Here is a 17,376-nt window from a genome sequence, read left to right as displayed (position 1 = left end):
GAAAGTTTTTATAACTCCAGCACCTCTCTTTAACGTTCACTTCCCCCAGGCACTTGACACAGCTGCCGTGGGGGTCACTAGCAGATATAGGTGTGTTACAGGATTCTCAGGGATTAAAGCCCAGAGACTGAGCCATGCCCCACCAGGGGCAAAGTCCCTGCTGGGACCTAACTACTAACACTAACTACTACAATAAACAGATACTTAACACTAAAGATAACTATGTACAAAGCCTAAAGGCACAGAGTTCAAGATAAGAAAAATTGCAAGTCCTCCACGAGCAAGGAAAGGCGCTCCAACCGACCACCATGGGCGGCAAGAAGGAACTGAGAGGGTGTAGGGCTGGCAGCACCTGATATACTAGTGCATGAGCGTGACGCTCAAGGGGGCGACACAGTCAGCCCTACGGATACCACTAAGACAAAAATCTCCAATGACCGCGCGCATGGACACGCACACCTACATGAGCAAGCACTCGAAGAAGTTGTGATGCTTAATCAATTATTGAACTTTTAAAATAGGTCAAAGGTGCTTAGAGCCTCAGACGGAGGGACTGATTTGCTACCATCCTGCATCTTGTGCAGCCATTTACCTCAGTGCGAAGTGGATGTAAAGCGCTATCAAACTGAAGAAGAGCTCTGTGTGGCCCAAAAGCTTGTCTCTCTCACCAAGAGAAGTTGGTCCAATAAAAGATATTACCTCCCCCACCATTTTTATTGGCATAAATGATCACATAAGACAAAGAGCAACAGAGAAAGAGGCCCAAGTGCTCTTATTTGAATCAATCAAATGTTCCTCAAGCCTTTTGAGATGCTTTGTCAGAAGGCACTATAGAAGTGCAAGGTATTATTTAAAGACACAAATGTCTTTGCCAGTTAAGCTTCTGTTACCTAAAACAAACTACAACCTTTGCAGTCTGCTAAATGTTAGCAGCTCTATTGCTAAAGCTGACTGACTGACTCATTCAGAGGCATTTCCCATGTCCTTTACAGCTCGTCCTGTAACAGCAAGAAAGAAATTTCTGCCCCTACTTCAGCTTTATTTTGCTGTCTCCCTCATTCCTTGTTTGTATCAGGCACATGTCTTACAATACAGGCTAAAATTTTCCCCAGACTTCATGAACAATCAGGTTTCCCCAAGTTGAGCCATAAGGATTTAAGGGTTTACACCTGTTTAGTTCAGTCCAGCTGTCGGAAAGCCTAACAGCATTTAAAAAAACAAAACAGTAGAACACAGGAGGACAGGACATACATGTATTTTGTAAACTGCACTTCCCCCCATCTCCTTTTCCCTCCTGTTGGTGGCAGCCATTTTGATGAAAAGTGAGAGCCTTTGTGACAGAGGCTGTATGGAAACCCAAAGGAAGAGACTGAACAAATGTGCGGCCTGGTGCAGCAGGGATTTAAGGGCCAGGCAAAGGAAATGTCAAGTCCATTTCTGTAATGCGGTGAGCCTCTGCACTGACTTCACTGGGAGCGGAGGAGACTCAGCAGCTGCCAGGAGTTGATCACAACCTTGCAGGATCAAGCCATTCAAGTTTAAAAAGTGCTTCACAGTTAAAGGGCCATGCTGGGGGGAAATGTTAAGGTGCCCTGTCCCAGCAACAGTTCTGACAGCCATTGTCTCCACTCAGGTATGCTCTGGGGAGCACAAAGGGAATACAACTCTTCCTTCGAAGAGGTGCAGCACATGCTTCTCCTGGTCCTCAGCCCAGTGCAGAGGGAGCAAGACCATGGCAGTGCTGTTTTAGGTGCAGCTTCACAGAATCTTGTGCTCAGGGCAGTGAAAGAACCATATTGTCCCCAGCCTCTGAGCAGGGACATAAATGGAACAGAAGGGATATGTGGTTCCTCTTCTCCCCTTGCAAAGTGATAGAAGACCAGACACAATCCAAACCCAACATTATTGTTGGGATGATTATAGCAGACGAATATGAAAGCAGACAGATGTTTTTATGTTTTCTTCTACTAGGCTTTCCTTCTGACATTATCGCAGATATTATTATTTTAAAGCAAGCTGGTTGACCAGGAGTGGCTCAGGAACACCAATCAGAATAACACTATTTTCAAACCACATTCCACTGACTATTCAAGGTGACAAAGCTTATTTATTGGCATTTAGCTGCTAAGGTTATGGGTTCATTAGCAATGCCACCATTACATAGATGGGAATACTTCTTACCTTTGAAAATGCTGTGCTGAGCAGAGCAACAGCAGTTTTTCTTTAATATGGAGGATAACAAATGCAAGATATGCTTCCAATCATGATTATTGATTCCTTACTGCTATTTAAGAAGGTTACAAATCACAAATGAATAATGCCTGGAGGCCAAAACTCTCAACAGTGGCCAGAGATATTGGCTACCTCAATGTTTGGATGAGACAGCTTAGACCTGATTTTTGGATGTGCTGTGTTCGTGAGGTCTTCAGTTGGAGTTTTGGGTGCTCAACACTTTTGAAAGTCAGGCCCAAGGTGCCTTGAGTTGGGCGCCTAAAAACTGAGGCACACAAAATCTGTGGCCACCTTTGAAAATGTGATTGCAAATAATATGAACATTGAAAACACAGCTCAAACAAATGCATGCAACCCTACAGCACTTACAGTCAATGGCCTCAACCATGTTAAAACTTCCATACCAGCTAAGTTGTGTAACTCTATTTGTGGCATTCAAGCTCCTGGTGCATTTACCAAGAATACAAGTAATATGGCACCACTGGCATGTTTAGAGACCTATGGGGCTGACCTGAGAGTCATATTGGCATTTAAAAAACAAACAACCTGATCTACAGGAATTCAACAATCTGGCTGAACTCCTGTACAAAACACTTTATACCAAATGCTACCAAAACTTTATTCATAGTAGATAAACAAATGTATAGGCTATGGGCCAAATCATTCTTGGCTTACTCACACAAACAGGTTCACTGAGCACAATGAGACTACTCAAGGGAGTAAGACATACAGAATTTGGTTCTCTCTGAATGGAAACTCATCAAAAGAGTTATGCTACTGGAGTAAGAGAGTGGACAATACTGTGGTTACCACATTATTCTGTACCCCTGATCTTTCCCCCTCATTCGCCCCTTTCTATGCTTCACTGAAGTGCCAAAGCAGAATCTTTTAGTCTGAGTAGCAATAATCCACCCACCGGGTCATAGTCTGCTCAGGTGTTAAGATCATATGAATGTCATTCACATGCTAGTGGTCAAAAGAGCCTGGGAACAAATATAACAGTTTAACAAAAGCATAGTGCACAGAACCACCTTATTCTCTATTCAAATAGGAAAATGTATTTATTCCACAGCTATGCATTTCTAGAATTTGGGTGCCTGGGGCATCCAAATTAGAATTCTGGAGCTCTTGGTTTTCATGGTTTTCCTGGACCATGCTTGGTGTATACTTCACCACTGTCTAGATTCTGAGCTCTTCATGGACGAGAGTTTGTCTTTATACTTGTCTGTAAAGAGCCTTACATACTTCCGGCACTCTAGAAGTAATTAATAAGGACATAGAGGTGATGATTTAATTAGCCTTTTCCATCTCTAATTTCTATGAACCTGTGATTTACTTCGTATGAAAAGTCTGTCCTCTACATATTGACGTGCCCTTAAGAGTGAGCATAAAAAAGAATTCTGCTGATTCATAAAGTCATATTGTTCACTCTTTCAGCTAAGTGGAAAGTGAATACTTCTGAGAAATGTCAACAAGTTAGCTTGATGAAAAGTAAAAGAGCAAACCAGAGTGGTTTCTAAATCCACCACCAAATGCCAAATTAAAAGTCCTCCAATCCCATTCCTATATTGCTATGTCCTACTGGCAGAGGTACAGACTTTTTAATGTGCTGGGGGGTGCTCTCCCTGACTCTGCCCCAGGCCCCACCCCCACTTCACCCCTTCTTCAAAGGCCCCATCCCCACCCTGCCTCTTCCTGCCCCCTCGCCCCCCCAGTGCCTCCCGCACGTCACGGAACAGCTGATCGCGGTGGGCGGGGGGAGCTGATCGGCGGGGCCACTGGAGAGGAGCTGATGGGGGGCTGCTGGTGGGTGCTAAGCACCCACCATTTTTTTCCCCCCATGAGTGCTCCATCCATGAAGCACCCATGGAATCGGTGCCTATGCCTACTGGAGTCCGTGGAAAATTGTTTAAATACCAGAATAATGGCAGTACTAAGGCTTTGATCCTGTAACAGGATCCACGCACCAGATGCCTGCATGGAGCCCCTTCTCCTTCAGTGGATCAGCTTGGAGGACTGGGGCCTATGTTTGTCCATAAAGCACCTTATATCCTGCACCGCACCTTTAGCTCATCTGTTGTTACTCTAGGTTTCTTGGGTTTTCTTTCCTTTAACAATCTTATAATCTCCCCTATAGCTTTGGGGGGGCAAGGGAGAGAGGAGGAAGAGAACAGCAGGAACAAAAATAAAACCCCTATGAGGAAAGGAAGAGATTATTTTAAAGTGAAAACAACATCTAAAGACAGAACACCAACTGAGCAAAGAAGTGGTAGAGGACAGGGTTCTTTACAGACATGTGCAACCCTTAATTTGGAACTTAATGTATAGTTAATTACCATGGGCACATTAAACATGCCTTAGGTTGGCTGAACTATTTGGTTAAAACAGATATATATTTAAAAATAGAAATTCCTTTCCCTGTATTCTTAGAAAAACAATTTTTTAAAATCTAATTTATTCTTCATTGTATTTGCCTTTTTAAAAAAAAATTCATTCCACTGAAAAAATGAGACCAGACTGGTCAGTTTCATATTTTTTCTACAAAACCCATTACAAATAAATTGTAAATGTAGGGCCTTAACGCCTGACCACATGCCTTGGAATTTAAGGCTTGATCCTTAACTGCTGAATAATAGGCTTTTAATTGCCTTAGGTCTTCTAAGCTACAGTGGAAAACACATATCTGCAATATGCAATTTTAAAAGTAGTAATTAACAGGAAAATAAGCAGAAAAGGTAAGAAAAAGAAAGAAGGAAAGAAAAGAGGAGATTCTTAGTGGTTCCATGCAACGTGCTCTGCCCCTCCTCTAGGAATAGCATGTACCAAAACAATTCCCTACTGAAGCCTCCTGTTGATCCCAAACATTCTCTGGATTCATCTCTTAAAGAAGCTACTAGGGCTGGTCTAGGAAAAAGAAATTAATTTGGAAACCAATCACACGTGAACATGAACAAGGCAAGTTCCCAAACAGACTTGCTCTCAAGTGGAAAGGAAGTTTCCCTGTCGCAAAGTAAAGGTAATTTTAATGGTAAATTAATAAATATTATAGGCAGTGATGCCTATGGTTAAGGTTGTCTGACTCTTCACATTATAAGATCCTGTTTGCAGTTGCTTACAACTTAAATCACTTGGGCTAAAACTTTCTGTGCTGGGTGTCTGCCTCAGGTGGAGTCTTTTAGGGAAGTTTTCAGCTAAAATACTTCAGCCAGTTCCAGGAAGGTAGTTAGGGAAAAATATATTGTTCTGCCCATGTTAAAAACCAACAACAACCTCATATAACTGTTATGTTGAGAAGCTCTAGCACGTTGGCACTCTACACCAGTGGTTCTCAACCTATTTGCCATCGTGGGCCACATATATAGCTCTCCATGTGTTATGCGGGCCACATCCACACAATATATATACTATCTGTATGGCCTGGAGGCTGTCACATGGGCCACAGCCGTGTGCTGATTGGGCTGCAAGCTGCCATGGGTTGAGAACCACTGCTCTATACATATGTCAAAGAATGACATAGTTTGGGCGCTGCCAAATTCATGGCCATGAAAAACGTGCCACAAACCATGAAATCTGGTCTTTTGTGTGCTTTTACCCTATACTACACAGATTTCATGGGGGAGACCAGCATTTCTCAAATTGGGGGTCCTGATACAAAAAGGAGTTGCAGGGGGCGGTTGCAAAGTTATTTTAGGAGGGTCGCGGTATTGCCACTCTTACTTCTGCCTTCAGAGCTGGGTGGCTAGAGAGCGGCTCCTGTTGGCCGGGCACCCAGCTCTGAAGGCAGAACCCTGGCAGCAGCAGCACAGAAGTAAGGGTGGCAATACCATACCATGCCATCCTTACTTCGGCGCTGCTGCTGGTGACGGCGCTGCCTTCAGAGCTGGGATCTCGGCCAGCAGCCACCGCTCTCCAGCTGCCCAGCTCTGATGGCAGCGCCATTGCCAGAGGCAGTGCAGAAGTAAGGGGTAGCAGTACCGCAAGCCCCACTACAATAACCCTGTGACCCCCCCCCCCCACTCCTTTTTGGGTCAGGACCCTTACAATTACACCACCATGAAATTTCAGATTTAAATAACTGAAATAATGACATTTATTATTTTTAAAATCCTAGGTCTGTGAAATTGACCAAAATGGACCGTGAACTTGGTAGGGCCCTAGACATAGTCCGTGTTGTATAACATTTTTAGTAACTTTGATTTTTTAATTCTGTTGGTTAGTTCTCTGGCTACAATTTTATAATGTGTTATCTGTTGCTTTTTACTTTGTGTGGGTTATAACTCTGTATTCCTGATGTGTGAAATAAAGAGTCAATTTATTTCCTTTTTCCACCATATTTATCTGAGCACACCAAAAAGATATGCAAACCCATATATATTGATCTTGGCATTTGTGCTGTTCAGTGTTAGCATCTATAACATAGAAGCAGGACAGGGCACCTGCAACACCCACTGGCTCTCCTGGCATCAGGATATTAATCTGGCACTAAATGAGGTGAGCTAGTGCAGTAGTACTGCAAGTTTCATATTATAGTGCTGTCTTCTGCCTTTCTTACCTGTTGACAATCTGTTCAATAAGCTATTGGCTCTAGTTAATACTAATTAGCTATCTAGTTTTGGACAGCTGCTAAGGTAAAGCGCAGTTATCTAGTTTGGCCCTTGGGATATTTCACAAAGGCTCTCAGTCTCCATGTTTCCTGCCTCTAAAGAGGCAACAACCCAAAATCAAAGTTCTGAATATAACACCTACAGAACCTGTGTAACCAGAGAAAATAAAGACTTTTCCTTTATCTCTTCCAAAGGTAGTCCAGAAAAAAAATTATGTAGGCCTCAGTCCTGCAAAACTGTGCATGCAAGTAATCTCATTGAAGTCAATGGGACTCGCTACTCGTGTGTAAGCATTTGAAGGGGCATGGCCTTACACTGTAACCTGGGATGGATGTTGGTGGTGGTGAAAGCACACACTGTGAGGGGATGTACCACCTCTCTCAATTTAAATATAAAGTAGAAGCAAAATGGTACATTTTTTGCTAACTAAATTGAGTTATTTAAATCTGATTTTTATGAAGTCTTTGAATTTTAGCCATTTAATGTATTTTTTAAAAAAGGGGAGGAAGATCTTGTGACTAAAGCGTAAGACTGAGAACTAGGTCTGTATTCTGTTACTGACTCTATCAAAGACTTCCCGTGTGATGTCAAGCATGGTATTTAATGTCTCTGCGCCTCACTTTGTTCCTGTGTAAATTGGGCAGCTGCCTTCACAGACATGTTGTAAACCTTCATTTATTAATGTTTTGTGGCATACTTTGAGATTCTTGAGTGAAAGCATCAACCAAAGTGTAAATCAATATAAAAATGCCTGTGTATATTCTTTCTACATTCTACTTAAGTTTGAGAATGTAATAACAGAACCACACTTCACACAGCCAGGCAGCTTTTCATCTGACGATCTCCCAGTGCTTCACAAAATAAGTTAAGCCTCACAAGACTTAGACAGGGTAGTATTATTATCCCCATTTTACATATGAGTAAGTAGAGAGGCAGTAAGGTTAATTTGTCTGATTTTTACATATGCTAAGCACCTGCAGTTGCCTCTGACTTCAAGGGATTTCTGGGAGCTTAGCAACTCTGTGGCCAAGATCAGATGCTACTAAGAGGAATAGAATCCAGGAAACTTGACTCAGCACATCCTATTCTAACTCCTAAACCAAACTCCACTCCTTCTGTATGATGCACTCTTTTAAACTATTAACTACGATTAAAGATAATATTCCTTTCCATTTCCAGAGGGCACTGGATCTCAGTTTTTCCAACCAAGCTTACTCTCTACCCTTTTTTAAAATTAGCCTGTGTTTTTTGGTTTCATTGTTGCGGTGTGCATGAGGATCACAAAGTTCAGAGCTCTGGTTTTAGCCCTTTGAATTGCTAAGTGCTCATGTTTTGGTGGCTGGGATAAAATAAGCAGCATGAGCTACTCGAATAGCCTCTTATCCTCCCATCCAAAAACCCAAACATGGAACACTATATGGTGGCAATGGCAAACAATTTTGGGGAGGGTGGAGGAACGGCATAATCAACCAGCAACAACCCCCAGCATCCTAATGATGTGAACGGGGCTGAATTAACGCTGCCACTCTCTTTAGTTAACCGAGGAGGGACGAGATCTTTGCTTACCCCTCTGTAGTTCCCTGCAGATCCTGCTTACACAACCAACTCTCCAGCTCCAGCGTATCAATGTGCTGCTCTCACTCTCCCCTTACACAACTCCTACTGCCAGCGAGGCACCGCCCCCTTCACAGGCGTCTGATAGAAGCAAGGGCGGGCTGAAAGGGTGAAGCGAGAGGGTGACATATTGGCTAGGGGCCAGCGAGGGAGAAATCGGTCCGGAATGGGGACAAGCGGAATCACTTCAGCAGGGGCTGCTGGAAAGCGCTGCGCACTGGGACTCCTTTAAGTTGCAGAGGAGACACGGTGTGCAAGGGGAAAGCACGTGGGGGGTGTAGCTAATGGGGCCGAAGGAAATGGGAGTATGAGCAAGCCCTGTCCAGCCTAGGCTGGAACATCCTCCCGGTCGACTGAGCAAACTCAACCCTGCCCTGAAATGTGTGGGCAGGTGGTGCCTTCTACAGGAACCTGTGCAAACCCAGCTGAGCCCTGCAATGCCTGATCCAGGCTGGCTGCGGGCACACTCTACAGTAGCCTGTGCAAGCCCAGTTCTGCAATGCCTTACTCAGGCTGCATCTGCAGAACCTGTGCTTGCCCACCCCAGACAGTGGTGCCAGTCCACGGGCACCTGAGCAAAGCCAGCAGTGCTATTGCTGGGATGTCACAGCCTATGAAACTGCAAACCCAGTTCAGCCCAGCTGTGCCTGGCTCAGGCTGGCATGTTCCACGGAAACCTGCTCCTAGGACAGACATGGGAGAGGTGGGACTCAACCTCTCATTATAACTAGATGGGGGAGGGAAGACTTTACTTCTCTTTTCTTTCCTTTTCTACGGAAACTGATTCTCATCCACCATCAGCTGTCCCTCACATTCCTACTGTCACCCTCCCCTTGCTAACCAGTCTCTCATTTCTTCTCTGCTGAGTTAACTTAGGTGTTGCCCCCAACCCCCATCCTGCCTACACACAATTAAAGCCTCTCACCTGAGTTTAATGGTGCTTTCAAGCCCCGCTGGCCTGGGGCTGTAGGCTAATGCCCAGGTGCTGCTTTCACCCGGGCTCATAACCCACCCACTGTGCACTGAGGATCCAGGCAGATGGCTATAAAAGCCCCAAATGCCAAACACCAATCGTTGGATTCTAAATGCCATGGAACTTTCTGAGTTCAACATTCTATTCTCTGCTTCTTTTGAATGGTTGTTGTGTTTTGTATTAATATTTACAGCACTACATGGGTCCTTAGGCCCAGATCCTCAAAGTATTTAGGCATCCAACACTGAAATCGATGGGATTTAGGTGCCTAAATACCTTTGAGGATCTGAACCATGACTACAGACTTTTAGCTAAGGGCCAAATTCTGTTCTTGTTAACCCCAGTGTCCAGTAACTCTGGAGTAACTTCACATAAGTCAGTGGAAGCAGTAGAAGTAATGTACTTTGAGTTCCTCCACGGGGCTCAGAAATATGTTTGCAACTTTAGTTTCCTGAAGGACTGTGTTTTGAAATCATGCAGGAGGGATCAGGGACCATTTTAATGCTCAAAGGAGCATGATAAGCTTGCCTTCTTTTCTACTTCTCCTTTTTTATCTTTTCTTACCAGAGAGTAGTTTGGGCCTCCCTTATCTCTTCTGCCAGCTAAGCTTTAAATGTGCTCTTCTGGAGCCATGCTTTCTAAACCACTTAACTCAGGCAAAACTCCCTTTGTATGAAGGGGGTCTGGTCTAAACAGTTTTTGTAGTGATATGCTGGTTAGGGTGTAATTTTTTTTTCTTGAAATGGTTAAAACAATACAACTCCTAGTGTTGGTGCAATTATATCAGTATGTAGGTGCCCTATGCCAGTATAACTTATTCCCATTTCTATACCAAAATAAGCCATGCTTATATGAGCACCTTTTATACCAGTATAACGGTGTCCAAACTAGGTGGATTGTATAACTAACTCTACCAATATAGTTAAAGCAGTGCCACTTTGTGCAGAGACAAGCTCAAGAGCCTTAGGCTCTCACCCATTGTCTGTGACTGAGCAGAGGAAGGGTATGTCTACACTACGAAATTAGGTTGTTTTTATAGAAGTTGATTTTTAGAAATTGATTTTATACAGTCAATTGCGTATGTCCCCACTAAGCGCATTAAGTCGGCGGAGTGTGTCCTCACTACCGTGGCTAGCATCGACTTACAGAGAGGTGCACTGTGGGTAGCTATCCCACAGTTCCTGCAGTCTCTTGGAATTCTGGGTTAAGCTCCCAATGCCTCATGGGGCAAAAAACATTGTTGCGGGTGGTTTTGGGTACATGTCGTCAGTCGCCCCTCCTTCCGTGAAAGCAATGACAGACAATCCTTTCACGCCTTTTTTCCTGGGTGACCCATGCAGACGCCATACCATGGCAAGCATGGAGCCTGCTCAGCTCACTGTCACCACTGCTGTTGTGAGCATTGTAAACACCTCATGCATTATCCTGGAGTATATGCAGAACCGGGCTAAGAGACGCCAGCACGAGGTGGATTTTGATGAGGACATGGACGCAGATGTTCCTGAAAGCAATTGAGACATCATGGCGGCAGTGGGGCTGGTTGATACAGTGGAACGCCGATTCTGGGCCAGGCAAACAAGCACAGACTGGTGGGACCGCATAGTGTTGCGGGTATGGGATGATTCACAGTGGCTGCGAAACTTTCGCATGCATAAGGCCACTTTCCTGGAACTCTGTGAGTTGCTTTCCCCAAGCCTGAAGCACAGGAATACCAAGATGAGAGCTGCCCTGACAGTTGAGAAGCGAGTGGTGATAGCTCTGTGGAAGCTTGCAACGCCTGACTGCTACCGGTCAGTCGGGAATCAATTTGGAGTGGGCAAGTCTACTATGGGGGCTGCTGTGATCCAAGTAGCCAATGCAATCATTGACGTTCTGTTATCAAGGGTAGTGACTCTGGGAAATGTGCAGGTCATACTGGATGGCTTTGCTGCAATGGGGTTCCCTAAATGTGGTGGGGCGATAGACGGAATGCATATCCCCATCTTGGCACCGGACCACCTTGCCAACCAGTACGTGAACCGTAAGGGGTACTTCTCAATGGTGCTGCAAGCACTGGTGGATCACAAGGGATGTTTCACAGACATCAATGTGGGGTGGCCAGGAAAGGTGCATGACGCTCACATATTTAGGAACTCCGGGCTGTTCGAGCAGCTGCAAGAAGGGACTTACTTCCCAGACCAGAAAATTACCGTTGGGGATGTTGAAATGCCCATAGTTATCCTTGGGGACCCAGCCTACCCCTTGCTCCCATGGATCATGAAGCCATACACAGGCAGCCTGGACAGTAGTAAGGAGCAGTTCAACTATAGTCTGAGCAAGTGCAGAATGGTGGTAGAATGTGCCTTTGGACGTTTAAAAGCTTGCTGGCGCTGCTTGCTGAGTAGGTTAGACCTCAGCGCAAACAACATTCCCATTGTTATTGCTGCTTGCTGTGTGCTCCATATCTGTGAGAGTAAGGGGGAGACATTTATGGTGGGGTGGGAGGTTGAGGCAAATCACCTGGTGTCCGATTTTGAGCAGCCAGACACCAGGGCGATTAGAAGAGCACAGCAAGGCGTGCTGCGCATCAGAGGGGCTTTGAAAACCAGTTTCATGACTGGCCAGGCTTCGCTGTGACAGTTGTGTGTTTTTCTCCTTGATGCAAACCCGCCCCCTTTGTTGATTTTAATTCCCTGTAAGCCAACCACCCTCCCCCCTTCGAAATAAAGTAACTATTGTTTTGAAACCATGCATTCTTTCTTTATTAATTAAAAAAAAATGAGATAACGGACAATGTAGCCCGGGTGGGGTGGGGGAGGAGGGAAGGACAAGGGCACATTGTTTATTGTAGCCACACTAAAAATCAAACTGTTTGAATGATAGCCTTTTGTTGCTTGGGCCATCCTCTGGAGTGGAGTGGCTGGGTGCCCAAAGCCTCCCTCCCTACGTTCTTGGTCATCTGGGTGAGGCGGATATGGAACTTGGGGAGGAGGGCACGCGGTTATACAGTGGATGCAGTGGGGGTCTGTGCTCTTGTTGGCTTTCCTGCAGCTCCAACAGACACTTCATCATGTCCGTTTGCTCCCCCATTAGCCTCAGCGTCGCGTCCTGCCTCCGCTCTTCGTGCTCACTTAATTCTTTCCTGGCCTCTGCCACTGAATGCCTCCATGCATTAAGCTGTGCCCTATCAGTGCGGGAGGACTGCATGAGCTCGGAAAACATGTCATCGCGAGTGTGTTTTTTTCGCCTTCTAATCTGCGATAACCTCAGGGACGGAGATGATAGGGGAGCGTGGAAACATTTGCATCTGGGGGAAGATAAAAAGGGAGAGTAAAATTTAAGATGATACATTTCTGAGAACAAAAGGGAGACTCTTTCACAGTGAATCAAGCAATTCACAGCAGACAGCACATGTGCTTTAGGTACAAGGTCGTATTTTGCCTTTTATATTGAGCGCCTGCTGGTATGGTGACACATCACACATGGCTGGGCAACAGAATTCGCTTTCCAGGCAGGCATGGTAAGCCTTTTGGTACGCGGGGTTGGCTTCTTACGCCTTCATAACATGTGGGAATGTTTTCAAACTGCAGTGCCCTCCTTTCCCAGAGCAAGCAATGGGTTGGGTTTCACATTTAAAAGGAGAGGCTGCGGTTTTCGGGTGGATGTGCAGCACACACCTACCCCCAACCCCCCGCGTGGCTATTCTCTGGGATTATCCCTTCTCCCCTCCCCCCGCTGCGTGGCTATTCTCTGGGATGATCCCTTCACCCCTTCCCCCCGCCGCGTGGCTATTCTCTGGGATGATCCCTTTTAGCCAAGCGTAAACAGCCCAGCATGAACAGGGTCCTTTTACTGTTCTCTTACAAAAATTCCCCTATTTCAACCAGGTGACCATGAATGGTCACTCTGTTGAGGCTAACACAGAAAGATATAGACCGAATGTTGCTTGAATGCGACCAAAACCCAGGACCATTCGTTGCCATGCTTTGTGCTGCAGTGATTCCAGACTACTTGCTACTGGCTTGGCGTGGTAAAGTGTCCTACCGTGGAGGATGAAATAAGGCAGCCCTCCCCAGAAACCTTCTGCAAAGGCTTTGGGAGTACCTCCAGGAGAGCTTCATGGAGATGTCCCTGGAGGATTCCCGCTCCATCCCCAGACATGTGAAAAGACTTTTCCAGTAGCTGTACTGGCCGTGAATGCATCCCAATTCTTCAGGGCAAAGCAAACACTATTGTTTTTAAACCCTGTACTGTAGTTACAAATGTGCACTCACCAAAGGTGCCTTCTCCGGCTTCAGGGTCGGGGATCTCGCCTTGGGAGGGTATTGGCTCCAGGGTGATGAAAAGGTCCTGGCTGCTGGGGAGAACGGATTCACCACTTGCCTGCTGCGCATTCTCCTCCTCCTCTTTCTCATCCACAAAATCCTCCTCCCTGGGGGGGCTGCATGGTCACCTGTGCTGCTGAGTGCTGCTGAGTTCGCCACGCTGACCAAACAAGAAATGAAATTCAAAAGTTCCCGGGGCTTTTCCTGTGTACCTGGCTAGTGCATCAGAGTTCAAAGTGCTGTCCAGAGCAGTCACAATGGAGCACTCTGGGATAGCTCCCGGAGGCCAAAACCATCAATTTGCGTCCGCACTACCCCAAATTCAACCCAGCAAGGTCGATTTTAGCACTACTCCCCTTGTCGGGGAGGAGTACAGAAGTCGATTTTAGGAGCTCTATAGGTCGACAGGTTGGTTGTGTGGACGCATTCATTTTTAAATCGACCTAACGCAGCTAAATTTGACCTACCCCCGTAGTGTAGACCAGGCCGAAGAGTTTCCAATACAACGGATTATCGCCAGCTCTTTCTAGCCCTCATGCATTTTTCATTGTTTTCTATCTCATCAGTTAGTCATTTTTCTTGTTCTCCTGGCTTTCTTTTTCTTCTCCTCCCACTCATTGTTCCCTTTCCTTTTTCCTCAAGCCCTGTGGGTGTTGCAAGTCCTTGCAAGCTTCAGGTGTGTTAATCAACTCTCTGGCAGTAACTAGTGACCCTTTCATTCCGTGATACCTTCTGTCTGCAACAACAGAGTAGTATTGTAAAAAGCTGTGATCACTATTGAAGTGATTAGGATTTGATTGACACCTGCAATCCTTGCAGGGCCTGCAGTTTAGATTACAGCTATTAGAGGCCTCTCAATGGAGAAGACTTGTCATCATGTCCTAGAGATGTCAACAAGCTGTCAAACACAGGTACCATTAAACTAAATAGAACACCACACCAGAAACAGAAGTTACAACTGAAATATATAACAAGAATTTGGCAACCAGCTATATGAGGAAAGAAAGTGGCTCTGTAAGAAGGGTTTAAAAATACTTGAATCACTTAGTAAACAGCCCAGTGGCAATTATGTGACAAAGATCTAAAACTGCATGATGCAATAAGTAGTAGCAAGGGAGGATGCTTGGAAATGTCTGGAGTAGTAGTCATCTTACTTCAGAAAAATAAAGCTTATTGCAACCTCAGATTCATGATTTCACAGTCCTCCTCTGCAGTAACTAGAACACCACAGTCTAAATTCTGATCAGTTATACAAACTGTAAGTTGCTTCATAATTACAGTGGTGAAACAGATGAAGATAAATTTGGATTCAAAATATGGATGGGCAAAGGGTAGAGATAAATAAGGCCCCATTCCTACAGACATTTTTGCACCTGCTTAACTTGACTATTGTAAACAGTCTTATTGACTTCAAGCATTCATAGTTGTAAAGTTAAGTACTGTAGGTGTATAAATGTGTGCGAGATCAGCACCTAATATTGTATCTGAACCGTCATTTGAAATGTAATGGTCTTTTTGGAGATTTGAAAAAGTTTGGAGATCTTTTGTTAAAAAGAAGTTTCCCTTTATAACCGGGTCATTAGTTCCTAAGTGCCCCCTTGTGGCCTGGGGTTACTCTGCAGCACCCTGCCTCACTTTCCGTTTCTGCTCAGGGCCCCTTAAAAAGCCCACACAGTCTAGATATTCAAAACATTCCCTTTTGGGGTCCAATATATGAAATCCTGAACATCCCTTTCTCAAGATGGGGCCAGATCTTCCCCCCTGAGAGTCTGTCTCCTTCCTTGGTGCTTCTCACAACTTAAGGAGCCAAGCTAATTGTTTCACAGGTGGGGTGGTGGTTCTATCTCCTCCTATCTCTGTGACGTTCCCATTTTGCATGTTTCTGCATTTGGGGATTCTGGCCAGGAAAAGTAACAAAATACCATGGAAATGCCTGTTCTCAGGAGTTTTTGAGATCTGTTTAGGCTTAGGAAGTTCTGATACTTTTAAAATACTTGTCTGAACTGAATTGGACATAAGTTTAAAATGCTTTCTTTGAAATAAAGGATTGTTGTACGTACTCAGTTACTTTTTCTATATGTGAGTGTAATATATTTTACTGTAACTATTTTGCATAAAGGCCAGAACCAGCCACTAGTAAAAAATATAGCTAGCCACTTATTTAAGGGCCTATAAGCACCTCCTCTGTTGGTTTCCAGTTGATTTCCAGATGTAGTTCAATATATTCATTTTAATCTATGAAGCCCTATGTTTTTGGGATTTGGCTACTTAAAAATGGTATCTCCTTTTATGTGCAACCATGACAGCAGATATTAATGAGGGCTCCTTGATGGACCTTAGAATTGGACATCCAGAGGCTGGTAGTTGTCATGATATATGGAATCACAGTTTGGTTAAACAGGAGGCGGTTATTAAAGCCATAACTGGAACTCAAGCTGTGCGTTTGTCTTTGTCTCCCTTGTCTTGTTTAGCAGAGATTAAATCCTGTCTGGAAGTCTTTATTTGCTCATAGAGACATGCAGTTCCCCACAGCCCAGATCCACTTAAGTGTTGTGACACTCAGTGTCGCAATGCCTATCTAGAAAATCACAGGAACAATGTTGTCATCCACAAAGCCTAAGTTAGGTGCCTAGGCACCCTCTACAATGGATGGGGAGAGATAGGCACCTTAAAATGAGATCCACAAAAGCCAGCACCCTTAGGGTGACCAGACAGCAAATGTGAAAAATCGGGATGGGGGTGGGGGGTAATAGGAGCCTATACAAGAAAAAGACCCCAAAATCAGGACTGTCCCTATAAAATCGGGACATCTGGTCACCCTAAGCCCCCTAGACAAGGAGCTGCCCAAGCTAGCCAGTGGGAAATGCCAATGAGAAGGGTGTGCTCTGTGCCCTAAGCCCCGCCCCTCTCACAGAGCTAGGCACCTAAGACCAGGCTGCCTCCTTTTGCCTGAGATTCACAGCCAGGAATCCCTTTCCTGGAGTCAGATGGTTTAGGTGCCTAAGTTATTTCTTATGGGAAGGCATGAAGCCCACCTCTCTACTGTAGCTGACCTAGGGGCTGACCCCTCAGAAACCACTGTATTATAATGTATATCTAACCCTGCGAGATCAATAGATTAGGCTACATAACCTATACATCTCCTTGCTTTTGGAGCTGATGGAAGGAAAAGAGAATAAGCAGGAACCCAGTATCGCTACATATATTATGTGATCTCAGTTTCCACCTATTGTCAATTTTTCTTCACTTGTCAAGTTTCAGTTTTTAAAAAGATTGGTTAAAAGTTTAAAAGTCCCAATAGAAATATGGGAAGATACAAAGCCCAGAATTGGTTAACTTTCCAAAATTAATTCTTCTGACTACAGGGTTTTTAATTGCAACAGATTGGGGGTTCCTATGTACACTGAACTCTGTCCAGAAATTCCCAAAATATGTTGAATATCTCAGCCATGAAAAACTAACCCAATAAAACCCATACCATAAATGCACTGTTATGGAATCTAGTCACCATGTACTGTGTCTGTTCTCTCACGCTGTGGCAATAATTTGACTGAGGGGGAGTTCAAAAACACAGGAGGAGATTGCTTCAAAGGAGACATTTACTTAGGCCTGGTCTACACTAGGACTTTAATTCGGATTTAGCTGCCTT

The 17,376-nt window shown here is 44.8% G+C and overlaps 1 protein-coding gene across 1 annotated transcript in view; it reads right to left on the bottom strand.

Moving 5' to 3' along the window:
* Nucleotides 1-8,477, bottom strand: part of LOC113407032 (biliverdin reductase A-like) — a 44,293-nt gene extending 35,816 nt beyond the window's left edge. Inside the window, exon 1 of the mRNA XM_026654116.1 lies at nucleotides 8,403-8,477. The gene's annotated coding sequence lies outside the window, so the exon portion shown is untranslated. The remainder of the gene's footprint in view (nucleotides 1-8,402) is intronic.
* Nucleotides 8,478-17,376: the final 8,899 nt, after the last annotated feature.

This window comes from Terrapene carolina, unplaced genomic scaffold, assembly GCF_002925995.2.
Source record: "Terrapene carolina triunguis isolate 2854851 unplaced genomic scaffold, T_m_triunguis-2.0 Scaffold180, whole genome shotgun sequence".
In the NCBI taxonomy this organism is placed as follows: domain Eukaryota; kingdom Metazoa; phylum Chordata; order Testudines; family Emydidae; genus Terrapene; species Terrapene triunguis.
The sequence above is the reverse complement of the archived record's forward strand: the minus strand, read 5'-3'. Positions and strand labels throughout refer to the sequence as shown.